The sequence below is a fragment of the Dysidea avara genome, chromosome 12 (genome assembly GCF_963678975.1).
Source record: "Dysidea avara chromosome 12, odDysAvar1.4, whole genome shotgun sequence".
In the NCBI taxonomy this organism is placed as follows: Eukaryota; Metazoa; Porifera; class Demospongiae; order Dictyoceratida; family Dysideidae; genus Dysidea; species Dysidea avara.
The window spans coordinates 24,804,471-24,831,308 of record NC_089283.1 but is presented as its reverse complement, the minus strand read 5'-3'; the positions used below and the strand labels follow the sequence as shown (position 1 = coordinate 24,831,308).

General features: G+C 37.5%; 1 protein-coding gene across 2 annotated transcripts in view; it reads left to right on the top strand.

The window, feature by feature from the left end:
- LOC136240029 (uncharacterized) overlaps positions 1-26,838 on the top strand; it is a 96,975-nt gene that overhangs the window by 4,992 nt on the left and 65,145 nt on the right. The gene's annotated exons all lie outside the window — the stretch shown is intronic.

Here is a 26,838-nt window from a genome sequence, read left to right as displayed (position 1 = left end):
GCCCATATGAAAAGGCACAAGCACTTGTAATCTTCAATCAATAAGTCCCTGCACAAAAATAGTGGTCTGGCCATGTGAGATGGTATGGTTTATCTATAGTACAGTGGAACCTCTCTTAACAAACTCCCCGAATTAAGGACACAATAGAAAAAACCTCCATAATAAGGACAAAAATTTTGGTCCCAACAGGTCTGGTTAATACATTTTTACCTCTGAAAGAGGAAAACCTCTATATTACAGCAAAAAGTGGCCAAAAATTCTGGGTCCCAAAATGTCCATAATAGAGGGATCTCACTGTATTTTATTTCTGCAATGTTTGTGTCAGTGGCTTCATATATGATAAGCATCTCTAAAAATAATTAGTTTTATTGCTGTTTCAATATTGTAGTTTTATTGTGCTTTTGTTTACTTCAAAGAGCCTCTGTTTTCTGTCATAATTAAACGACTGCAGCTATCATTTAATAAACATATACTGACCTGCATAGATTTTTATTAGCTGCACCTCATACCATCAGTCCATGCAGCTGATTTGCAGAAAGCGTGTGAGTATAGTTGTTAGCTGACCAGTTACCATACTGGAATGATGCGTGCTTTATACCATTAAGATTAATATGCTATGCAGGGATTTTTCTAGAAAATAAATTTGGGGGGGCAATCCGAGTTTTTCAGAAATTGAGGGGGGGGGGGGCAGAACTGAAATTAGGCTAAATTTGTTTTATTGTAGCTAGCTAGCCATCGACTAAATTTTATGATTTCAAATCAATTTATCATTGTTTCATCATTGAGCTGGTTGAGGCAGAGTTCAGGGGGGGGGAATGCCCCACTTTGCCCCCCCCCCCCAGAAAAATTCCTGCTATGTACATACCAAAGTGTGTAGTGCTTATACACGTGTCATCTTAAACATTATCACATGTTTTACTATAAGCTGCGTGTATACTAATTCTTCACAATTTCAACCATTCTGTATCATTTAGCCAACACAGTCATGGTTTTAGCTGCCTTCCTTCATGGTGCCATGTATCAGATGGGCTTTTGTTACAAAACATACTGAACTTGATGTTCTATAACCAATATGTACTTTGGACTTTGTGCCATGATACATCTATTACTTTGGCCACTATAAGGACAGTCCAATAAGTATAGTGTATAAAAATTGCAGAGAATTTAGGTAACTAGCAGTCATGATTTGCTTATAGTAACTGTTTATGATGCTTTTTCCAGTTATACAGTTCTTATTAAGGCCATAAATTTTTGGTGACCAGCTTTCACAGGTCCCACTGTATTATACAGTCAGTCAGTCAGTCAGTCGTTTTATATATTTACAAAGTAGCTATAAATCATGACTATTGCAACACAATATATGACATAAATGATGTTGGCTTTTACTGCTATTTGCTGTTAGCTTCTCCGGTTAGTTGCTGTTGACTTCTTGTGCTAACAGCTGCTAACGTATAGTGTTAGCAGTTTACTAGCAGCCGCTGCTGGCTTCTCAGCTAGTAACTTCTGGTGCTAGCTTCTAGTGTGCTAGCTTCTCTGTGTGCTAGCAGTTGCAAACTTCTAATGCTAACAGCTACTATCATCCAGTACTATCTGCTGATAGCTTCTAGTGCTATCTGTTGCTGTATGTTCCTAGCTGTTGTTAGCTTAGCTTCTAGTACTATCCGCTGATAGCTTTTGGTGCTAGCTGCTGCTAGCTTCTAGTGATAACTTTTATTGCTATTGGCTGCTAGGTTATAGTGCTAGCAGCTGCGAGCTTTAACTACTAGCTGCTAATAGCTGCTACTATGTGGCTTGTAGTATATACTAGCTGTTGCCTGCTTATGCTCCTAGCTGTTGCTGGTTTCTAGTGCTAGCTAGTGTTGGGTGATACATCAATATTATATCATATCATTTGATTTTATTTGCCCAATATTAAAAAGTATGGATATATTTTCAGATTTTGATATTTCGATACGATATATCACATGATCTGAATTTACTTTAAAACGTGTGTTTTAACTTATTTAATAGTTGATTGCAGCTTTCCATTACCTTCAGCAACTTTCAAATCACTTACTCTGAGTATGTGGGTGGAAAAATCCCCATTGTGTATAGCCATATAGCTAAATTATGTAAGAAAACTAGCAGCAATTTACTCATGTAAATTCTTGTTACAATATCATATCGAAAAGTATCAATATCGACCTATTTTAGTCAATATTGTTCGTTCTGAAAATCCTGGTATTGCCCATCACTAGTACTAGCCCGTAGTAGCTGCTGCTATTTACCTTATAGTGTTAGCTGTTGCTAGTTTCTAGTGCTAGCTGCTGCTGTGCTAGTAGCTGCCATTTTAAAGCTCATAATGCTTATAGCGTTAGCTGCTGTATTAAGTTCTAGTATTAGCTGCTGTTAACTTATGGTGCTAGCTTCTATAGTACTAGTGGCTGCTTACATGCTTGCAGTACTAGCTGCTGTAAGTTATAGTGCTAGCTACTTCTAACTTCTTTTGCTAGCTTCTGGTACTAGCTACTGCTAGCTTCTAGTGCTAGCAGCTGTTATAACTTATAGTGCTAATGCTAGTGGTAGCAGCTGCTATTGCAAGTTGGAAAAAAATTCTCCATCAAAAAAGATGTTTGTTCTTGGCTGCATTGATGAAAATCAAAACAGCATTTTAAATATATAAACTAAAAGTTGTTTACTATAACTTTTGCTTGCATAATGCCAGGAAGTTCAGTTGGGATAGTTAATTCTATTGTGCTTCGGCATCCATTCATGAGGAGTTTGGTATTTCCAGCTACTGAACTAGGCATGATTGTTATACATGAATCGGATCCGATGAGCTGCTAGTGTTCTGGGTATAGCAGGTGCAATTGTTGCAGCTATCTTTTTTCATGATAATCTGTTTTTTATTTCGTTTGTATAGCTAGCTACACTGTGTTTAAATTCACTGTAATCAATTTCCTTGGTTTTATTAAGGGACAAAAATATGTTGTGCAGCAGAAGGAGTATTTTTAATGCTGATTTACGCTAGCTTCTACTGCCAAGCTTCTACTGCTCTATGTTGCTATAGCTCCTACTCCTAATTGCTACAGCTTCTGCTACTTGCTTCTGCTGCTGCTATAGCTCCTAGCCTCGTCCTAGTGGTTGCTAGCTACAGTAGCTTGTAGTACTACAACTGCTACTATACTGTAGCTTACAGCTTCTAAGTGCTAGCAGCTGCTATCTTCTACAGTGCAGGTATGACTGATAGCTTCTACTCTAGTTCAACTGTTAGCAGCTGTTAGCGTATAGCATGTACGCATTGAGCTGGATCCACAAAAACATTTAATAACTCATGGATGCAATTACACATGATCTTGAAATTTGGTTCGGTCATTTGCAGCACTGCTTGACCCACTAAAAGTATTTCAAAATCTTTTCGTTCAAATGTCTGATACAATCTTTACAGTTAATCAAATTTTCACCATACTTTCCCGTATTGAAGCTGTAAAAGTGCAGTGTTCATTACAGTCATTTCCCGAACTTTTAATGGAGCCAAACCATACGTGTTTGTTGTTGACACCTTTGCTGTCACCACTAATCATCTGGTTGGCTGAAATGTTAACTTTCTTGAGAAAAAATTTTTAGCTGTTTTTTCCTCAGTTTGTACATATATAGTGCTAGTGAGTGTAGCTTCTAGGGCTAGCTGCTATACTAGCTGCTGCATATACAAATTTTTGCTGACAGCTTCTACTGCCAGTTGCTGTAGCTTCTACTGCTGCCAGCTTTTATGCTCAGTTGCTTATAGATTCTACTGAAAATTATTCCATCTGCTAGTAATGGCAAGTTTTCCCTTCTATAACCGCTGCTATCTTCTGCCATCTGCTACATTGGTTGTGTATATGGCTTTTTTTCTACATGCAGTTCAGTTGTTCACTTTAGCTGCTGGCTGTTAGTTCTGCATCCATAATTATCCCTTTGTTACCTGAATTATTTTTATAAAACCCCAAAAACCACAAGAGACCAAATAATAACAGCTTGTGTGACATATGCGTGAAACATGTGAAAGCCATCTTTCAATTAACGCTAAACAGTATGTACCATTCAATAGACCTCTTTTTACCCTACTCAGGCATCTGAAAAGTTTCACAGTAACACACAGAACTCACGTGCTGCGAAGCGAAGGAACTCATACTGTCTCGGACTGTTTCTTCTTTGTCACACGAAAATAAAAACCAAGCCACCAATCAACTCGCTATCACGTGAGGATTCATTTAATCTTTATTCCAATAGCGTACTGGCACCGAGATGAAAGGTATGCCAGGCTGATTTTGTACAGGTATGTAAACAGTACGTATACATACCTGTGAAAACTCCTGTACTTGTTGTGTGTATTCTAAGTGTATTCTAAGGAGGGTAGATTTCCCTGGCTGGTTTTCTTGGCTTCACACAATAAACTGTTCGAAACGCCTGGGGACCTGAATAAAATGACAGTGGTTTCAACCTTAAAGCCCTATGATCAAAGGTGCTATGGATGGATTTTAATAGGCATGCGTTCAAAGCCAGAGAAGTGGTTTTTTGGTAACAAAGGGTTAAGCAGTACTGTAGCTGCAATGCTGCTGCTATTAGACAGCTTTTGTTGGTGACTAGCTGCTTATGTTATTGCTAGCTGTTGATGTTCTTTCCTGCTCTTCCAAAGTTCCAAAATAGTAAAACAAAATATACTAATTAAGTCTAAAATTTGGTCCATTTCTGCACACACTTGATAGTTTCTACTACTATAGCTGTGCTAGAATGCATTCTGTTATACACAGCCTTTATTGCTATCTGCTATACAGTTGATTCCACAAAGCAATACATGTAACTATATAGAATTATTGATCGCTCCTGTTGCTGCAGCACTGCAAACTTCACCTGTTGTGGTACCATAGGTAATATAGCTACAGGCTACTAGCTTTTAGTGATAATTACAGCTTTACTACTATAGCCATTAAAATATACAGGTGGCTAGCTTCTACTGATATAGTGGTGGACCCTAATACCTTCCAAATAATGCCTATCATCCTAAACAGTATATGTGACCATCTCAGCAAAAACCCGTTTAGTTCGCACAAGCATGCATTTTGAGAGAAAAAATGGTGAAATAATGTGCGTTACTTTACACAAGTTTTAATTGAGCCATTACTCAAGAAAGGAAGTTCTAAATCCATTAAACCTATACACCATCTTAATCGCCTACTCATGGGGAGTTCAAAAATCTTTGTTTCGTTTCTGTATTCCCAATGGTTTGTGTGTCACATATGTTTGTTTACAATGCGGTAGATGTAAACAAAATCATCGTTGTTTTTTTAGTAAAACTGCCTTCATACACCTATGCGCAGGTGACTACAGGGCTAAAACTATACCTTGGTCCATCTACAAATCCATGGTGAACATTGTAAGCCAAATATCAACTCTGTATACTAATCCCAGTGGAAGTTATGGCTACGAATGTATGTACCCGTAATTTATTTTTAGTATAGTCACTGTACAAATCAATTTCCTTGCTCTCCCTACTTTCTAGTGCTGTAATTCCGAAACTACTCACCATGATTGACTGAAACTTTAGCAAACCATTCCTTGGGCAATGCAGATAATGCTGAGAAAATAAAATGAAATTTGGAAGTTGTGCGAACTAGACAGGTTTTTGCTGAGATGATCACATATTAAGTGCTATCTCACTAGGGACCTGTAACAAGGCTATAGTATGTTCACGTTGAGCTGAATCCTGAAAAACAGCTAAAAATTAAAAGTGGATTTTTTCTCAACAGAGTAAACATTTCAGCCAACCAGATGATTATTGGTAACAGCAAAGGTGTCGACAACAGACACGTACAGTTTAGCTCCATTACAAGTTCAGGAAAGGGCTGTAATGGACACTGCACTTATATGGCTTCCCCATAGGAAATGTATTGTGAAAATTTTGATTGGCTGTAAATATTATGTCAAATATTTAAACAAAACGATTTTGAAACATTTTTAGCGGGTCAAGCAGTACTACAAATGAGCCAAATTTCAAGGTCGTGTGTAATTGCATCCATGAGTTATTAAATGTTTTTGAGGATTCAGCTCAACGTGAACATACTATAGGCCTGTAAATACAGATAGTCAGAAACATGTATCTAAAACTGAAGAATGCAGAAAACAATCCCAGACCCAGTGGTGACTTGATCCATGCAATCTAGGCTTGCGCCAAGGGAGCCACAACAGCTGGGATCTATAAAAATTTTATTGCATGATTGAGGTAATTATTGCATTACATTATATATACATTGCATTAAATACAATCAATTATAGCTACTGTATAGCTGTCAAGTACAGTCATAACCATGGTATTGCAGTCCTCCTTAATATTTACCGAAATTCAGTCACCAAGCATCCTGGTGTGGAAAGCTTTGATTCACTTCCTAGCAGTCTAGGTCCTTCAGCATTTCAAATTTACCCATTTTAATTGCTTGTCCTCTGCATTTGTTCTGTTGGTTTAACCCAGCTTAGGAGTTTTTAAAGATTTACTTGTATATCTTGTGGAAATGTTGCACAGCAGTAGAAGTTGAGCTTACCTTTTTTGGGGTGGTGTTTCTGCTTATTTACTTTCTCTATTGTGGCCTTCATGGCATGACAGGTTAGGAGTTCTAACCCTCCAAGGGTGGCCTGCTTCATGGCAAAACTCCCACCATTGTTAGTAGGCACCATGCATTCACATAGTTGTCTTTTCTTTTTTCCTGACAAGCCATGTGAGGAAGCGAAATTTTTCAGTCAATGATTTAGTAGGAACAAACCATTGGATAACTTGCATACAACGAGAATAAATATATTCCAATTCTTTGACAGTGTTTTAATGGCTATATATCTCATCAGCAGCCCTATCAAACATGTAAGCATTCTTAGGTCACTCCTTTAAGAACTTTTTAACAAGGAGTGGCTATGTAACTTCCAAGTATACAGTGTATTTGATTGACTTTCCAGTCAGCTGCACACAGGTGCAAGAAAACAGGTCTATAATCTCACAGCTTATAGCTTCTTTTGTTGCATCCTCCATTCTTATGTTATAGTACATACCGTATTTACCTGGTTAAATGCCGTCCGTACCTTCAATAGTAGCTACATTCAAGTGGTGCAATGATTATTTTGAAAGTATGAGGGCTTTAACATTGTTTTCAAGCATCGAATGGTGGTAAAATATGAATAGTTGCTGCATCAACTTTAGAACTAAGGTAATAAACGCTGCAGCATTTAGCCAAGTAAATATGGTACCTTTAATTATTATTGTTTTCTGCTTTACATCTGCTATGTATAAGTATCTTTGTTTTCTTTCAAAACTTTGATGCATAAACTGCATGTTGACGTTCTTCCTTTTGCAATTTTGATAGCTGATCTTCAAAATGTTGACCATTTGACTAGGAATACAATACTGAGTCTGTTTCTGACGCAAAGCTAGATGAACATGGTGTACCAGCAGTAGAATTGTCAGTAGCTAGCAGAAGCCAATAGAGGCACTGTATGGTGATATAGAAAGTGTGCATCAAATGAAAAAGCACAATTTCCTTGGTGAACCACTAAACTATTCATTTTTCAAGTATTACAAGAATGCATGCAAAGGTTAGAGAGTACCGTATAGCGGGAAACTTTCGAAAGGTTAAATTTTCGAAAAAGAGTGCTTGATTGGAAATTCGAAAAAATATTTTCGAAACAATGTCTCTTTACCGCGCCGTACCGTAGATAATTAATTCACGGAGGAAGCTAACAGTACTAGTGGTTGCGTTGATCACACATAGCTGCTTTAATTGTTCAGTACAGCTAGACAAAACGTTCAATCTGGCTTTGATAGAATCTCGTATAGCCATCCTAGGGTCTTCCTTCGTAGGTTGAACCATGTTGTTTGTCGGACTTCACCTCAGTGGCCTGCCAAAGCTAAGTACATGACGTTTTTCAGCCCATATAGATGTTTGTTGATAATTATAGTCTTTCCTAGTAATTTCTGGTCTCTCGAGCTCTTATAGGCTTCAAGACTCGTGGTGTCATTTGTGCTCGCTCATATGCGCGCGCGCGTGGTATATAGCTATAGCTATATGGCTAGCTACTTGTGTGTGGCCCAGCACCTATAGCTATAATACATTAGGCCTATAGCTATAATACATTAAGCCTATAGCTATAATACATTAAGCCTATAGCTATAATACATTAGGCCTATAGCTATAATACATTAAGCCTATAGCTATAATACATTAAGCCTATAGCTATAATACATTAAGCCTATAGCTAACTGATATTAGCAGAAACTATATACATGCGTGCACTCGCAAAAATCATTTAACTATACTTTCTTTGATTGTCGCTTCAAAGCCGGGATGTAGCTACTATTTTTGAAAAAATATTTTCGAAAACACATTGTTATTTTCGAATTTTTCGAAAATTTAACCTTTCGAAAATTTCCCGCTATACGGTATGCATGGTAGTGATCAATGTACCTTGAATTCCACTCATGACTAGCCTGTTGAACAGCTGTCCATTTGTACCATGTATACACATTGAACGCCTCAAGAAATGCGTGGGTATGGATTATCGCAAGCTGAGTATGATGACTTGCAGCAATATATCCTCGATGACATCTGGAGTATTACATAAATGATGCTCGCTTTACTGTAATGTATCACAAGATTAAATTTTTAAAAATTATGTGTACATACATACTTTATGTGCTGTAAAATCTGTGCACAGCCTGTAATCCATGATTGAGCAAGTTCACTAGCTATGATGACAAATGCATCCTCGATCAAAGGAGTGAGATCACTCTTCACTGCAATTATGCTCGTCATGCAGCTCTTTACAAAACTAAGTGCTTTCAATGTGGTTAAAATTAGTACTGTATGGTGGTAAACAATGACCAATATCCCTGTTTGTAAAGGTTTGTTGCTTCACAGGCATGGTGAACATAAAACAATTATCAAGCACCACAACCTCACTCGGGAACTACTCCATCATACTGATGCATGCTTGGCATGAGGCAACTTCTAAAATATGCATAATTTTATACCATATTATAGTGGTATACAGAACTGTAAGGATATACAATCAACTGTTGATGGTGTCATAGCAGTAATCAATCCTCTGTCCTCATTCTAGGAATAAGGAGTTCTCTTCTGATGCCATATCCACTTTACCTGAAACCATCTCTGTGGTTTGACCCAATTTCATCTACCCAAACTAATTGCTACTTTCTGTATTGCAGAATTTCTGCGATGATATCAGCATGGTATATTTCTTATATATTAGTGTTGAAACGAAGAGCAATTTTTACTATTCAAATAGTTGCAAACAAAATGACCGAATATTCAATTATTCTTTAAGCTTATACTTCTATTGAATAAGTACTGGAACCTATTTGTTAGGGAGCAAGGGTAAATAAAGCGCAAGAGCTATTTCTATCTTCTAAACTAGAATTTTTACAGCATAAATACATCACTTCATTCACAATCTTTAGTTTCAAGGCTGGCTTTTCCATCTGAGTACAGTGTACAAAGTGCTAAAAAGTATTCGAATAGTGTGTTAATGAATCGAATAGTGTCATGCCGACTGAATAGTCAAATAACCGAATATAATCGTTTCTGCACTAACATATATCTGTCAAATCTTGTTACGAGTTGGGCCTGTCATATCAGTAAGTGCATGGCTTGGTATACTGAAAGTGTTAATCAGATGGCTGCAGGTCCGAGGCTGCCCAGGTCTAGTCATGGAATTTTTCTTCTTTCTCCTACTTTTCAAACATACCTAGTGAAGTTAATATAAACATCTTTAGTTGGACCATGTGTCCTACAGGCCTTTGTAAGTTTCTCCACCTTTTCAAACACCCTTTATGTACAAACTGTAAACAGGCTATAGGACCAAATGTCCTACAGACCTTTGCTGTAAAGCCTTAATAAAAAAATTAAAAAAAAGTAAGGCCTTCTGGTATACAGGCTCTGCCTTTACCAGGTACTTTAATCATAATAATATACGTATACTACAACCTCAGCTGAAACTTATTTCAAGTTTTTGTACATCACTATCTTAAGTCTGCTAAATGGCATAGTTTTCTATTGGGTTTAGATGACATGAATGTATAGCATGGAATATTTTTATATCATGTGTTAGTGACATCATGCAAACAGCCTTGAAACTGAAAATCGTGCTAGTAGTTAGCAGTAGTAGTGAGCAGCTGCTGGCAATAATATAGTTATCAGTAGAAGTTAACAGCTACTAGAAGTAGAAGTCAACAGCATGCAGTAAACTAGCAGACAGTCACTAGCACACTGAAGCATTAGATGTTGAAGCTACAGAAGCTAGCAGTAGTTGCTACAGCAGAAGAAAGCTAGCATCATGCTTTGGTTTTTGGTCAATGGAAACTGGCAAGCTAGCAGTGGCTCAGCTTGTGTGTATATATACAAAGTACACATATAGCAGCATGCAGCTAGTATAGTTTTTAGTAAAGAAATAAACTTGCAGCAACACATGAGCAGCTATTAGGCAGTCAGTAGCTAGTCACCAGCAGAAGCTGTTTAAAAATGGCAACAGTTGCTACTGCTTAAAACAATAGACAGGAGTATAATTGGCCAAAAGCTACAGCTATATAGTAGCACGTGTAGTCTAAACTACAGCAACAACTGTAGTAGCTGGGAGTAATGGTTAACAGCAGCTATATTAAGAGAAGTAGTCATTTATTGCATACATGTTGTGACTTTTAAAATGGGGTTCTACTCTGAGGCATGCATGATTGTAGCTATATACAGTCTAGCTTTATCTACCTTGTAGCTAGTACCATGTGTGAGAACAAATCTTACCATTTAAAAAACAAAACCACTAGAAAATTCTTACCATTTAGATGCTTGCATAATGATCCAGGTTTTTAATGAAAATTCTGTCCTAGTTAGTTACCAACTTTATTATTATTATTATTATTATTATTGTTTACTGTGCAAAACCTCTTACAAAGAGTATATACAAGCACAGATAATAAATCAGCAAAATTAATTATGTGGTTAATTGATGTTCAGCTAGCCTTGCTTTAAATTGGTCTAAACTTGAACAGGTGATGAGGTCGTTGGGTAAGTTATTCCAAATCTTTATACTTGAAGGGAAGAATGAGTTAAGGTATGAGTTTACTCTTGTGTTTGGCTGTAACAGCCTCATTGAATGACCTCGTAGAGAGTAGTTAGATGGAGCTGGTATGAGTATGGTATCAGCCGGTATATCTATTAATTGGTGCATGATCTTAAACATTGTGATCGCTTTCAGCTGGTTTCTGCAGTGAGCCAGAGGTGGCCAATTCAAATTTTGTAACATGTTTGTGACACTTGCATATGAAGAATAATTATTATACACAAACCTCGCATACTAAGGCCATACGTATATGTTAAAGCATAGCCTTGCTCATGCTATATGAAAAATAAAGTACGAGGTGCGCGGCCGAGATGCTAATAAAACACGAGGCGAATTTTAGTCGTGTAGCTTCACCATACACTAGGACTCGTAATTAACATGCATTGCACGAACTATTAGCAGCCTGAACGCACACGAACTACAGTAGTTTAACAAAGTGACTCACACATATTTCACCATAGTTTGGCATGGTAGACGTTCATTGCGTATTTTGGCAGGTTTTGCTCGCAACCCATAATTGATTCTATTGTGAGTCACAGTGAAATAATTCCGTGATATCTCCAGGACTTGTCCGTTTACATTAACAAACGTAACAGCAACGTTACCTTCTCCCACCCATTATCGAAGCATTTAGGTATGACTATAAAAGCAATCCAGTGGTAAAACTCGTATTGGCTGGGGTGATTGATCACTCAGCGTGGTGAGGCTATCAGCCTTCACCGGTGTGGGTGATTAGTCGTACTGGCGCGAGCCCCGCAGGCTATTAGCCTGCACTAAGGCACGTGGGCAACTGTGCTTTATTGCCTACAAAGAGTGCTTTATTGCACCGTAAAGAGTGCTTTATTGAACCAATAAAACACTACTTTGTGGTCATGAAGCACTGTTGGCCGGCTAAGAGTGTACTTTATGAAATTTAAAGTACACTTTTTTCTTTGATCTCGCCCACGCAAAGTTCTATAACTATTTGAAAAGTTGTTGCTCGGATTTATTTTACAACAAAATTGGTTGGTCAGTAGCAAAAAGAAACAGCTAGCTAATTTCAGAAATGTTTATCTTTCAAAAATATATATGTATAAGTCACATGAAATATTTGTAGCTACTGCACTGTCTGCAGACATGTCAAATACTTTCTAGTTACAAGCTACATAGCTAGCTAAATGTAAAGGAAAATAAATGTAGCTAGTAGCTAGCTACATACATATCATGTAGCCCAATGAGTCATGGATGACACCAAGACGTATATATGTTAGCCAAGAAGTATAGAGGCACACTGGTTTTAAAAAAACTATGCCCATATAGATAATTTAACCTTTCGAGATTTACGCACTGACTGTTCTATTAGAGTATCTCAATCATTTTGCAAATTAAATTGTAGGTGTCACATGATCTTTTTTTTTTTCTTTTCTTAATTAAAATATATGGAAATTGGGTCGGTCAGGTCCAAGTTTCAAATAGGTATAGCCTAAACTACCACAAAAATTATTGATGCAGTAAGGAAAATGGCTGTGGAGTAAGAATAACAGGTTTTTGTTGCACCAAATCCAAAATGCTAAACTTTCCTTCTCAATCCAATCTAACTCATTGTTACCCAAATGACCAGAACAGTTTTAATAATAGATGCTAGACATTTTAGAAATAATCAAATCTTCATTTGAATTCCTCATTCTTATCCATCCTTTCAATATTCTAAAAATAAAGCTTTAACAGTGGGTTTTTTTGTGCATCCGTGAAATTGAACAGGACAATTAAGTGGTAGGTACCAAGAGAAGATTACATGCATAGCATTTTGTCATTGGCTTGGAAAGTGCAATAGACTTTTGTTGAAAAATGAAGAACTAACCAGCAAGCTACCATTATTAATGAACTGTTTTGTTTATTCAAGAGATTTTTACCAATATACTCTCTCTGTTTTAATCTGTATGCCTTTTATACGGATATATAACTGCATGTGTTGCTATACCAAAGGCTATGCATGGCCTACTCCATTGCAAATACTAAGTAGTTTAGCACTACATTACGTACTTGTAGTATAGTACATGAAAGAATCAAAGGCTGCCACCAGTGTTGCAAATCAGTAGTAACCAGTTTATCATACAGTACGATAGTAACTGTATAGTAGGGACCACAAAGGAGTAGGCGTGGCCCACGGAATGATATCACCCAAAAACAGCCTCAATTTACCCTGATGACGATGAGGCAGTATTGGTTAGGTAAAACTAAGCCCAAAAAAGCTTTCAGATCGACCCTAAGCGCTTTCAACAAGTTGCTACGGAGTTTTAAAAATAATTTATTTATCGGAATTTTCTACTGACTGACTGACTGACTGACTGACTGACTGACTGACTGACTACCTGATGCCTTCAGACAAGCGTAACTCGATAACGACTAAGGCTATGGGATTTTAGAGGTGCTTAATATGGAAGACGGATTGGATGTGAAGCTGCTCTGGGTGAAAGCATATAGTGAAAGACAAGTATTGTTTCTACTAAATTTTGTCATTAAACTACTGCATGTTTAGTTATTTGGTTTTGGCTTCATCAATTTTAACTAATTTCAGCCAAAAGTTGTTAGGATCTGGCCTCACTGGTCATACCTACTCTGGCACTCTTGAATATACTTGTTGTCAACTGTATATTATTTTACTAGTAAACTTCTTGATCAAAGGACATATTTACCTTTTATTTATATATTAGCCATGCTGTTTTTTGCTAGCTATAGGGGCTAAAATAGGAATTGCATTGCACTTATATATACCAGCCCCAACTCCGAAGTCAGCCAAGGGGTCTATCCCCTGTAAATTTCCAATGACGGGTGTATTTAAGTGCAATACACTGAAGTGAGCCATGCATGATTAATTCATATGATATATAGCATGCCTCATAGTTAACACATACTACATGAAACATAATAATGCATACAAACTAACAAAAAAGGAACTTGCACTTAATTTGCCATGGTGTGGCATGGTAGACATGCTGGTATAGTTATTGTAGCGCTTTTGCTTGTTCACAATAGACAATCAATTGTTGGACTTAGTTAGTGAACATATTTTCATATATCCTCAGGACTTGTCATGAGATTTTTCTTGCTATTAAGTGAGAGATACCTCTGTGTTAGTGTAAAATATGTGAGTAGTACTAGTAGCAGGGCACATGTCAAAAAATAAAGTTTTGTACTGTGTTTTGATGTTACAGCAGGTTTAGGTTCCTTCACGTTGGTTGAAAACTTTTAATATTTTATAGTCTTGTTTCAGCCTGGCTAAGCTGAAGATGTGTTCATTGCACTCTGCTTATGCTGCTAGATCAATTTTCACTGGAATTTCATACGTTTCTACTGTGAAAATGTAATGAAAATAAAAATTGCAATTTTATTGGGCCATCCAATGAAAACTTGATTTTTTATAATATATAGGTTGGGTACTTTTAAAACCAAGCACGCGCCCACGCCTGGCTTTTGGGGCGTGCGCCTTTTTTACTAAAATTGTTTTCCAAAAAGTGTGTGTGTTTGTATGTATGTATGTATATACACTGAAACTTCTCTAATCCAATATACCTCTGTAATCTGACATTGTTTTGTATACCAAAAAGACCTTTTCTGTGTAATACTACTTCAATAATCCAACATCCTTGCTAATTCGACACAATTTTCTTATCCCAATGAGCGTCGGATTATAGAGGTTTCACTGTACGTATGTATGTATGTATATTTGTTTGTATATTTGTTTGTCTTTCTGCACCCATGTGAGCAAAACTTTGTTTGCTAAAAACAGCCTTTATGTGATAAATAAAGGCCATATAGAGCCTGTATTAAACTCCTGGGCAGATAAGCTTATGGTTAATACGTGCCGGTTTGAAATACAGGTTAAAGCAGTTTATAAGGATGCAGTGAAGGCTTTTCCCAATGGGCTCTACAGATGTCAAACAGCCGAAAAACAACACAGCTGCCCCCCTAGGCTAACGGGTATAACAAATTCCTTCGAGTTGAAAAGGGGCGTGCCTGTAAACACGCAAACAAAAATGTAGAGCATCTGAGGCTTTGCCTGGAGAATTTGCATAAGAAAATGTTATAGACAACTATTAACTCATTAAATACGAGGGGGGTCATATTGACCCGTAAAATACGTGAGTTCAAATATTACGCACAGCGCATAAACCGAACTCCCTATGCCCTTATACTAGGTGCCATTTGAACGCTAATTAAATTTCCAACAAGATGGTGGTGATTACAAGTTGGTACAACACTGTGTTCCAGAGATATAGCGCCGTGAATTTGGTCAAAAGATCCGTGATATAGCGTAGCCATTTGGGATGAAGCGAATTGAAGTCTTTACCCTCATCTTGGCGGATTTGCTACCTGACACCAATCACAATTGGCGAAATACAACCACTGCAGCACTCTAATTAGTACAATGAGGCCGAAGAAGGCGGAGAGACAAGTAGTTTAGTCGAAAATGGCGCCATTAGAAGACATAGTCGCGAGCGTCCTTCATGGCAATGCTGCTGTACTCTTCAATGATTGTGACGAAGTCTATCAAGAGCTAGCCATCCTAAACCATCATTACTGATACTAAATAACAGTTGTAGTGAGTTTGTAGCGTTTGTGATGATTATGTGCAAAGAAAATGATTATTATTACAACAATAAATGTCTATTTATTGAGATTGCGGATGGTGTTTCTCAGCAAAGGAGTGGTCAATCTCCTTCAAGTTTGGTGTGTGTTCAGCAGAGTTGTCCACCAACTTGTGTACCAAATTTGCAAGTTCTACCTACTTTACTTTTCAAGTTATTAGCAAAATACGTTTTTTCGTACAAATTTTCAAAGATCATTTTTAAATGTTGACAGGTGCACAATTCTTGTCACATAGTGGGTGTGACCACATGATTTTGTTCAAACATAATGTGATATATTTTGAATAATTCCACCAAGTTTTAGCATATTTCCATGAGCAGAACTAAAGTTATGAATTTTACAAAAAAATGTATATGTGACCGGGCCTGCGATAATAGGGCATGTGGGCACACGATTTTTGCCTACTTTTTTACAGTTTCATCACTCATAACGTTTTCTACCATTATGCTATGGAATTGCAATTTTCAGCTCTTAGTATGCAATTAATTGGCATTATGATGCAAGTTACAGAATGGAAATATACCTTTCCAGTACTGAGATATGACCTGTAGAGTGATGGAGTGTAGTTTGTGCCCACATGCCCTGTTTTCGCAGGCCTGGTCACATATTTTATCTCCCGGAAGCTAGTATTCAATGAGTTATTAATTAAACAATTAAGAAGACATTTCTGTGCATTATTAGTGGATTAAAACATTTTGTTTGAGGTACGCCTCCTTAGCAGTATTTAGCAACGTAATTACAAAATTACGGAATATTTCATCACTTGCAAAATACAAAGTACTATGATTCAATTGTGTATAAGCAAAACCCAATATAAATATTAGTTTAGTACACTGTTATTAAGGTCTGTTTGCTACATGAAACCTGGTTTTTAGAAGTAGCACAGCATCAACTTGGTTTTTGAGATTTCATGGATACTTTTCCAGTAGTCATTTTCCCTAAATTTAGGTACAGCCATTTCTAAGCAAACAGTGATTCTACTACCACACATTACGATAGTACAGTATATTAGGGATCATGAAGTTTTGAGTTTTTTGGCCAAAAATACCAGTACCTTCATGGTGTCCTGGCAGTATTGGTTACAAGCCCAAAAGTGTCTTCAGTGCGGCCTGAAATACTCTGCTATGAAATTTTTATTTATTGGGATTTTCTAATGACTGACTGATGCTTTCAGAGGAGCATAGCTAAGGCTACACTGATTATTTCACTAGCTTCAGCTTGACTGGTGCCTTTTGGAATACCACAGTACATATAATTCATGCTTCATGGACTTACTGTACCTGTGTCCCCTTTGAGTCTCATTTATCTTTGCTGACAGTGCAAGATGTCAATTTGTGGTAGTGCCACATGATAGCTTCCCTATGTTTGATAGAAATCATCTGCGTTTTCTATTGTGACTAATTGACTGCGAGGTCCTTCTGCCAGTGTTTCTTGGTTTGTAACGACGTGTAATGGGCTGAACATCACTGAAAACAAAGTTTATTGGCCACTTCATTATTTCAGTAATTGTATTATAATGTGTGAATGCATGCATATCATTCAGGCGAAAACAATAAGCCTGTTAGCCATTTCTTTCCATTGTGTGCATGGGTTCACAAAGTATTAAGGGTGTGTGATGTCAGGATTTAAATTTCGATACAATATCGATAGATAATTAGTAAAGTATTGCAGTATCAATTCAATTTCGATAATTAAATAAATGGCATAGGCGGATTAATTGTGTGGGTGGCCGATATTTATAGGCGTGCTTTAAATGCAATAGATCCACTAAAACCATTACGTAGTACTACTAACAAGCCTAGGAAACTGGTAGATAAGCTTTTAAAATCGCTAAATTGCACATAACTGACCTTTATTTCTAGCACAATTGCACAATCACAGACCAAAATACTGTAACTTTATCTAAATTTTCTCAATATATCGATCAGTCGATAAAATACTGAGATCAGCGTTTGCAATATCGAATTCGATACGGTAATAATACTGGAAAATTATTGCAATATCAATAAATTTTCGATATTTCGCACACCTCTATAACTGACCTTTATTTCTAGCGTGATTGTGCAATCACAGACCAAACTACTGTAACTTTATCTTGATATGTGACCGGGCCTGCGAAAACAGGGCATGTGGGCACAAACTACACCCCATAACTCTACAGGTCATATCTCAGTGCTGGAAACATATATTTCCATTCCGTAACTTGCATCATGATGCAAATTAAATGCTCACTATCAGCTGAAAATTGCTGTGTCATAGCATAATGGTACAAAAAGTTATGAGTGATGAAAGTGTGAAAAAGTAGGAAAAAATCATGTGCCCACATGCCCTATTATTGCAGGCCCGGTCACATATATCAATTAATTGATAAAATACCAAGATCAGCATTTGCAATATCGAATTTGATATGATAATAATACTGGAAATTATTGTGATATCGATAAATTTTTGATATATCGCACACCTCTACAAAGTATATATATATATATATCAAGACACACGGTAGTGTGTCGTGCGGCCCAAGAAGCCGGCGCGCCACACCGTGAATATATTTACAGGAAGAAAGAAAATGTCATTTTCATACTTTTGTATCTCAGTGATAGCTTATCCGATTGAAACCAAATTTGCTGCAGAGTTGTCCGCCAGCTAGGGGAGTCTACATTCCAAATTTGAAGGAAATCACTCAAGCCATTTCTGAGATATGAGTGGCCAAAGTTTAATTTTTTTTTCTTCGTTTTTTTTTTCTTCTTCGTATTTTCGCACACTTGCAAAAATTGATATAAAACGCAAACGCGTGCTCCGATCGCCTTGAAATTTGGCACACAGAAAGGGAGTCCAAAGGCGAATCCTAGCATCAAATTTGGTGCAAATCCGATGAATGGTTCAGGAGTTATGACCAATTATTTGCGTAAAACAAGATCGATTTGTTGTCACGCCTACAGGGTAAACCGCTTCATGGAATGAGTTGAAAATTGCTATGCAGATGGGGTAACCATCGTAGGAGTGCCTTTTGGTGGTTTAAAAGGAATCGAGATTAAGACCACGGAGATATGACACAAAACCCAACCTGTGTCACAATTACGCGATCAATTTTTAGTAATTATAAAATATTAGTTTTTACGCCTACTAGGCAAACCGCTAGGAGCAATGAGCTGAAAATCGTTGTATAGCTGGAATAATCTTCATAGAAAGTCCTTGCAGTAGTATAGAAGAGTTGGAGTACAAACCACTGAGTTATGAATCGAAAGCCAACTCCGTGTAGCAAATGCGAGATTGAGATACTCTAATAGAACAGTCACCCTAATAGAGCATTCAGCTAATTTATTTACTCCATTATAGAATTCTATTACATTACAAGTTATTCTGTAGGGAGTTCAACTACAAACAGTTAATCTTATAGACAGTTTAGCAAGAAGCAAGTCACCCTGTGGAGAGTTAAACTACAATTATATCACTGTAGAGATTCAGAACATTACAAGTCACACTGAAGAGAGTTCAGCTATAAACAAGTCATGCACCCTGTAGAGAGTTCACCTACAATTAAATCACTCTCTAGAGAATTCAGCTACACACAAGTCACTGTGCAGAGAGTTCAGCTACAAACAAATTACCCTGTAGAGAGATCAGCTAGAAACAAATCACCCTGTAGAGAGTTCAGCTAAAACAAATCAACCTGCAGAGATCAGCTACAAACAAATCAATGTGCAGATAGATCAACTACAAACAAATCACCCTGTAGAGAGATCATCTAGAAACTAGACACAACGTAAGGAGTTCAGCTACAAGCAATGCACCCTGTTGAGATTTCAGCTACAAACAAATCAACCTGTAGAGCGATCAGCTAGAAACAAGTCACCCTGAAGAGAGGTCATCTACAAAAAATCACCCTGTAGAGAGATCAGCTAGAAACTAGACACAATGTAAGGAGTTCAGCTACAAGCAAATCATCCTTTAGAGAGTTCAGCTACAAACAAATCAACCTGCAGAGAGATCAGCTACAAACAAATCACCCTGTAGAGAGATCAGCTAGAAACTAGACACAATGTAAGGAGTTCAGCTACAAGCAAATCACCCTTTAGAGAGTTCAGCTACAAACAAATCAACCTGCAGAGAGATCAAATCACCTTATAGAGAGTTCAGCTACAAACAAATTACCCTATAGAGGGATCAGTTACAAACAAATCAACCCGGTAGAGAGATCAGCTACAAACAAATCACCCTGTGGAGATCAGCTAGAAACTAGACACAATGTAAGGAGTTCAGCTACAAGCAAATCACCCTGTAGAGATTTAAGCTGCAAACAAATCACCCTGTAGAGAGGTCAGCTAGAAACTAGACACAATGTAAAGGGTTCAGCTAGAAGAGGCCACCTTATAGAGAGTTCAGCTACTAAGAAACCATCATGTAGAGAGTTCAGTTACAAAGAAACCACCATGGATGTAGAGAGTTTAGCTGCAAACAAATAACCTGTACAGAGTCCAGCTAGAAACAAATCACCCTGTAGAGAAATCAGCTAGAAGAGGTCACCTTGTAGAGAGTTCCGCTACAAAGAAACCATCATGTAGAGAGTTCAGCTACAAAGAAAGCACCATGTAGAGAGTTTAGCTGCAAACAAATCACCTGTAGAGAGTTCAGCCAGAAACAAATCACCCTGTAGAGAGATCAGCTAGAAGAGGTCACCTTGTAGAGAGTTCAGCTACAAAGAAACCATCATGTGGAGAGTTCAACTACAAAGAAATCACCCTGTAGAGAGTTCAGCTAGGAGAAGTCACCTTGTAGAGAGTTCAGCTACAAAGAAACCATCATGTAGAGAGTTCAGCTACAAAGAAACCACCATGGATGTAGAGAGTTTAGCTATAAACAAATAACCTGTAGAGAGTTCAGCTAGAAACAAATCACCCTGTAGAGAAATCAGCTAGAAGAGGTCACCTTGTAGAGAGTTCAGCTAGAAGAAGTCACTTTGTAGAGAGTTCAGCTACAAAGAAACCATCATGTAGAGAGTTCAGCTACAAAGAAAGCACCATGTAAAGAGTTTAGCTGCAAACAAATCACCTGTAGAGAGTTCAGCTAGAAACAAATCACCCTGTAGAGAGATCAGCTAGAAGAGGTCACCTTGTAGAGAGTTCAGCTACAAAGAAACCATCATATGGAGAGTTCAGCTACAAAGAAATCACCCTGTAGAGAGTTCAGCTAGAAGAAGTCACCTTGTAGAGAATTCAGCTACAAAGAAACCATCATGTAGAGAGTTCAGCTACAAAGAAACCACCATGGATGTAGAGAGTTTAGCTACAAACAAATAACCTGTAGAGAGTTCAGCTAGAAACAAATCACCCTGTAGAGAAATCAGCTAGAAGAGGTCACCTTGTAGAGAGTTCAGCTAGAAGAAGTCACTTTGTAGAGAGTTCAGCTACAAAGAAACCATCATGTAGAGAGTTCAGCTACAAAGAAAGCACCATGTAAAGAGTTTAGCTGCAAACAAATCACCTGTAGAGAGTTCAGCTAGACACAAATCACCCTGTAGAGAGATCAGCTAGAAGAGGTCACCTTGTAGAGAGTTCAGCTACAAAGAAACCATCATATGGAGAGTTCAGCTACAAAGAAATCACCCTGTAGAGAGTTCAGCTAGAAGAAGTCACCTTGTAGAGAATTCAGCTACAAAGAAACCATCATGTAGAGAGTTCAGCTACAAAGTAACCACCATGGATGTAGAGAGTTTAGCTACAAACAAATAACCTGTAGAGAGTTCAGCTAGAAACAAATCACCCTGTAGAGAAATCAGCTAGAAGAGGTCACCTTGTAGAGAGTTCAGCTACAAAGAAACCATCCTGTATATAGTTCAGCTATATTTTAAGTCGCCCAGTAGAGAGATCAGCTGCTAAAAAATATCCTGTGGGGAATAATGGGCATGTAATAAATATATGTATATAATTTGTATAATTACTAATAAAATCAAAAATAATTGAAGTATTAAAAATCTTCTATAAGTTCTTTTCTTCTTCCTATGGTAAATAAAAAAACACATGGGTTAAAAAAGCCCCAAAGCCAGCCATAGGCTGGCTTTGCAGTATACAAATACAAAAAGAAGTGATATCTAATCAAAAACAGCCAAGCTGTAAAAAAAGGTGTGGCCCCCAAAAAGGCCATGGTGAAAAAGCGGCACAAAATTCACCTGAACTGTCGTTATTAAAATGTAACCATTAACCTACCATCACAGCCATTTCTTGGCCGCCACCTTGGATTTCACATCTTTTTTCACCATGGCCTTTTTGGGGGCCGCACCTTTTTTTACAGCTTGGCTGTTTTTGATTAGATATATATATATACAAAAAAAACCAGGTATAAAGAAAGATTAAGAATTTTAAGTTTGACTAGGGATAATAGAAATAAAAAGTAGTGAAACAATGGAGGTCACCTCCACCTGAAGATACACTAGTGAACATTTAATCCCCCATGGGTATAGGGATTTAATGTCTACTAGTAAACCTTCAGGTGTAGGCGACCTCCCTTGTCTTTCTACTTTTATTTCTATGATCCCTATATATAATCGAGCATAAAATTCTAAATTTTTTGGTGTATTAGTCTTCAAACTTACAGGTGGATGCTGTTGTGATGATAATTTTTGTGCTATTTATCCAACTAAAAACTAAATATAGCAGTCAGATTGGGTGGCTTGTAGTAATGATACAACTATAGTTACAAGTATACAGAAAAATTTGGAATTTTCAACTAGAGTAGGGACCATAGCACATCATTAAAAAGTACTGAAACAAATTGGAGTATAGTGCACAATATTAAATCACAGTAAAACAATAAGAAGTGTTATATCCCTACTGTGCTCAAGATATACCATAATGGAAATGCACAGTAGGGATATAATACTTCTTATTGTTTTACTGTGATTTAATATTGTGCACTATACTCCAATTTGTTTCAGTACTTTTTATTGATGTGCTATGGTCCCTACTCTAGTTGAAAATTCCAAATTTTGCTGTGTACTTGTTTGTTTACCTTTTTTTGTAAGTATTCATTATGACTGTTGAACCCACACATACCGCATCTGAATGGCGCCGTGCGCCCCAGCTATGTTAATTATTGTCTGAAAAGTGAAGCATCCATTATGCTTCGTTGTCAGTTGCACTTTTATGGCTGCACGTGCATTTCAAATGTCTACGTTTTGTCATTATGTCATCACTTCACAATATGCCTTTCTACAGAGATACATATACACTCCTCAATATCATACAAGTAGTACTGTATATTAGGGATCATGAAGGTTGGAGCTTTTTTAGCCAAAAATATTCATGGCGCCTTGGCAGTATTGGCTAGGTATGACCAAGCCCAAAAGTGCCTTCAGTACGATCTGACGGACGGACCAAGCAACCGGCCCACTGACTGAATCCTTCAAAAAAGTATAACTCAATAACAGCCAGAGCTATGGGCTTGATTTTTTCACTGTTTGACATTGCTTCAGCTCGACAGAAGCTTTTTGGCATACTGCAGTTTTTACAGTGATTCATCAACTTACTCCTTTACGTCCCTACTGACAGTACAACATGTTAATTTGCGGTAGCTAGCGCCATGTGTGGCTTCTTTACAGTAGTAACGGGAATCGTCCAAGTTTTCTATTTGACTGGATTGTTTACAGACTGAGATGTCCTTCTCATAGTGTTCTTCATTTGTAATACTGGTTAATGAGCTGAACATAGCTGAAACAAAGGGAACTTTGCTATTTCAGTAATTGATGATTGGGGTGCGCCAATTCAGTCATGGATATAGACTGAATTAAGAATTAAATGTCTGCTTCAGGTGTAAGTGATCTTTCTTGTTCCAATGCTTTTTATTTCTACGATTCCTAATTGACCTAATACTTGATCTTGCTATACAAACTTGTTACCATATAAAATTGTTTCTATAGTTATAGCTCCACTATAGTTGTATAGGTTTACCAGTACACAGTTTTTAAAACTTAATGTGGATCTGAATTATGGATGGTAATTGTTATTTCAATAGTGCAGCAAAAAAATTATCAATTTAAAATGAAGTAGGGTTTCAGGCTATAAAAGGTAGTGAAACAAGCAAGAGATGATGATAGCTATGAGAGAAAATCCCTAAATTGGAATCTTGTAAATGCCAAAGTAGGGATTTTCCCATGTTACTACAATGCCAAGTAGGGATTTTTGTCATCTGTTATTTCACTACTTTTTATCACTGGGACCTGGGACCCTATTTCAATTTTAAATAATTATTTTTTATTACATTTTCAGTGGTGATAATAATATTTTTTTTGTATAATTCAATTGTCAGACCATAGGTTGATTTGACCAGCAAAATAGTACAAATGTCCTGACATCACCAGTGTTGCTATAAAGGGAATATGTATTTTCCTGGGGAGGGGCCAGACCCCTAGAAGGCTCATGCTTCACATTTCAGAATGTACTTCCTACACTGTGAAATAGTTTACTGCAAACACTGGCAGTATAGTATGACTACAATATGAAGTTAGCAGGAGTTGAGGTGATGGAAATATCAAGACACACGATAGTGTGGCGTATGGCCCAAGAAGCCGGCGCACCACACCGTGAGTATATTGACAGGAAGAAAGAAAATGTCATTTTCACACCTTTGTATCTCGGTGATCCCTTATTCGATTGTAACCAAATTTGCTGCAGAGTTGCCCACCAACTAGGGGAGTCCACATTCCAAATTTGAAGAAAACCACTCCAGCCATTTCCGAGATACGAGCAACCAAAAGTTTCATTTTTTTTTTCTTCGTCTTTTCGCACACTCGCAAAAATTGCTATAAAATGCAAATGCATACTCTGATAGTCTTGAAATTTGGCACACGGAAAGGGAGTCCAAAGGCGAATCCTAGAATCAAATTTGGTGCAAATCTTATGAACGGTCAAGGAATTATGACCGATTATTCGCGTAAAACAAGAGCGATTTGTTGTCATGCCTACAGGGTAAACCACTTCATGGAATGAGCTGAAAATCAGTTTGAGGATAGAGCAACTATTGTAGGAGTGCCTTTTGGCGGTTTGAAAGCAACCGAAATAAAGATCACGGAGATATGACATGAAGCTGAAGGTGTGTAACAATTACACGATCGAGATTCGTGAAAAAAAATACCAATAATTTGCATGTCTACCAAGCAAACCGCTTAGAGCAGTGAGCTGAAAATCGGTATGTAGCTGGAATACTCATCCTAGAAAGTCCTTGCAGTAGTACAGAAGGATCGGAGTACAAACCACTGAATTACGATTCGAAAGCCAACTCCGTGTAGCAAATGCGAGATCGAGATACTCTAATAGAACAGTCACCCTAATAGAGCATTCAGCTAGTTCATGACTTACTCCATTACAGATTTCTATTACATTGCAAGTTATGCTGTAGGGAGTTCAGCTGCAAACAGTTACTATTATAGACAGTTAGGCTAGAAGCAATTCACCTTGTGGAGAGTTAAGCTACAAATATCACTGTAGAGATTCAGAACATTACAAATCATACTGAAGAGAGTTCAGCTATAAACAAGTCATGCACCCTGTAGAGAGAGTTCAGCTACAATTAAGTCACTCTCTAGAGAATTCAGCTACACACAAGTCACTATGGAGAGAGTTCAGCTACAAACAAATTACCCAGTAGAGTTATCAGCTACAAACAAAACACTTTGTAGAGAGTTCAGCAACAAACAAATCAACTTGTAGAGAGATCAGTTACACACAAATCAACCTGTAGATATATATATATATATAAGCTAGAAACAAATCACCCTGTAGAGAGTTCTGCTACAAAGAATCACCCTGTAGAGGTATCAGCTAGAAACTAGACACAATGTAAGGAGTTCAGCCACAAACAAATCACTCTGTAGAGAGTTCAGCTAAAACAAATCAACCTGCAGAGAGATCAGCTACAAACAAATCACCTTGTAGGGAGTTCAGCTACAAACAAATTATCCTATAGAGAGATCAGCTACAAACAAATCAACCTGCAGAGAGATCAGCTACACACAAATCAACTTGTAGAGAGATCAGTTACAAATAAATCACCCTGTAGAGAGATCAGCTAGAAAGTAGACACAACGTAAGGAGTTCAGCTACAAGCAAATCACCCTGTAGAGAGTTCAGCTACAAACAAATCAATCTGTAGAGCGATCAACTAGAAACAAATCACCATGAAGAGAGGCCAGCTACAAAAAAATCACCCTGTAGAGAGTTGCACGATCGAGATTCGTGAATAAAATACCAATAATTTTCACGCTTACCAGTTAGAGCAGTGAGCTGAAAATGGGTGTGTAGCTGGAATAGTCATCTTAGAATGTCCTTGCAGTAGTACAGAACAATCGGATTACAGAACAATCGGATTACAAACCACTGAGTTATCATTCGAAAGCCAACTCCATGTAACAAATGCGAGATCGAGATACTCTGATAGAACACTCACCCTAATAGAGCATTCATCTAGTTCATGATTTACTCCATTACAGATTTCTATTACATTGTAAGTTATGCTGCAGGGGAGTTCAGCAGCAACCAGTTAATATTGTAGACAGTTCAGCTACAAGCAAGTCACCCTGTAGAGAGTTCAGCTACAAATATATCACTGTACAATTATTACAAGTCACACTGAAGAGAGTTCAGCTATCAACAAGTCATGCATCCTGTAGAGAGTTCAGCTACAACAATTCACCCTGTAGAGAAATCAATTCTGCTATGAACAAGTCTTCATGCAGAGAGTTTAACAACCAAAATCCACCCTGTAAAGAGTTCAATTTTACTAATTATAACAAATTACTCTTTAGAGAGATCAGCTAGAAACAAGAGTGAACTCAGCTAGAAAACGTCACCTTGTAGAGAGTTCAGCTACAAACAAATTACCCTGCAGAGAGTTCAGCTACAAACAAGCCACACTGTAGAGAGATCAGCTAGAAGAAGCCACCTTGTAGAGGGTTTAGCTGTGCACTAATCACCCTGTAGAGAGTTCAGCTAGAAACAAATCACCCTGTAGAGTGTTCAGCTACAAATAAATCACCCTGTAGAGAGATCAGCTAGAAACTAGACACAACGTAAGGAGTTCAGC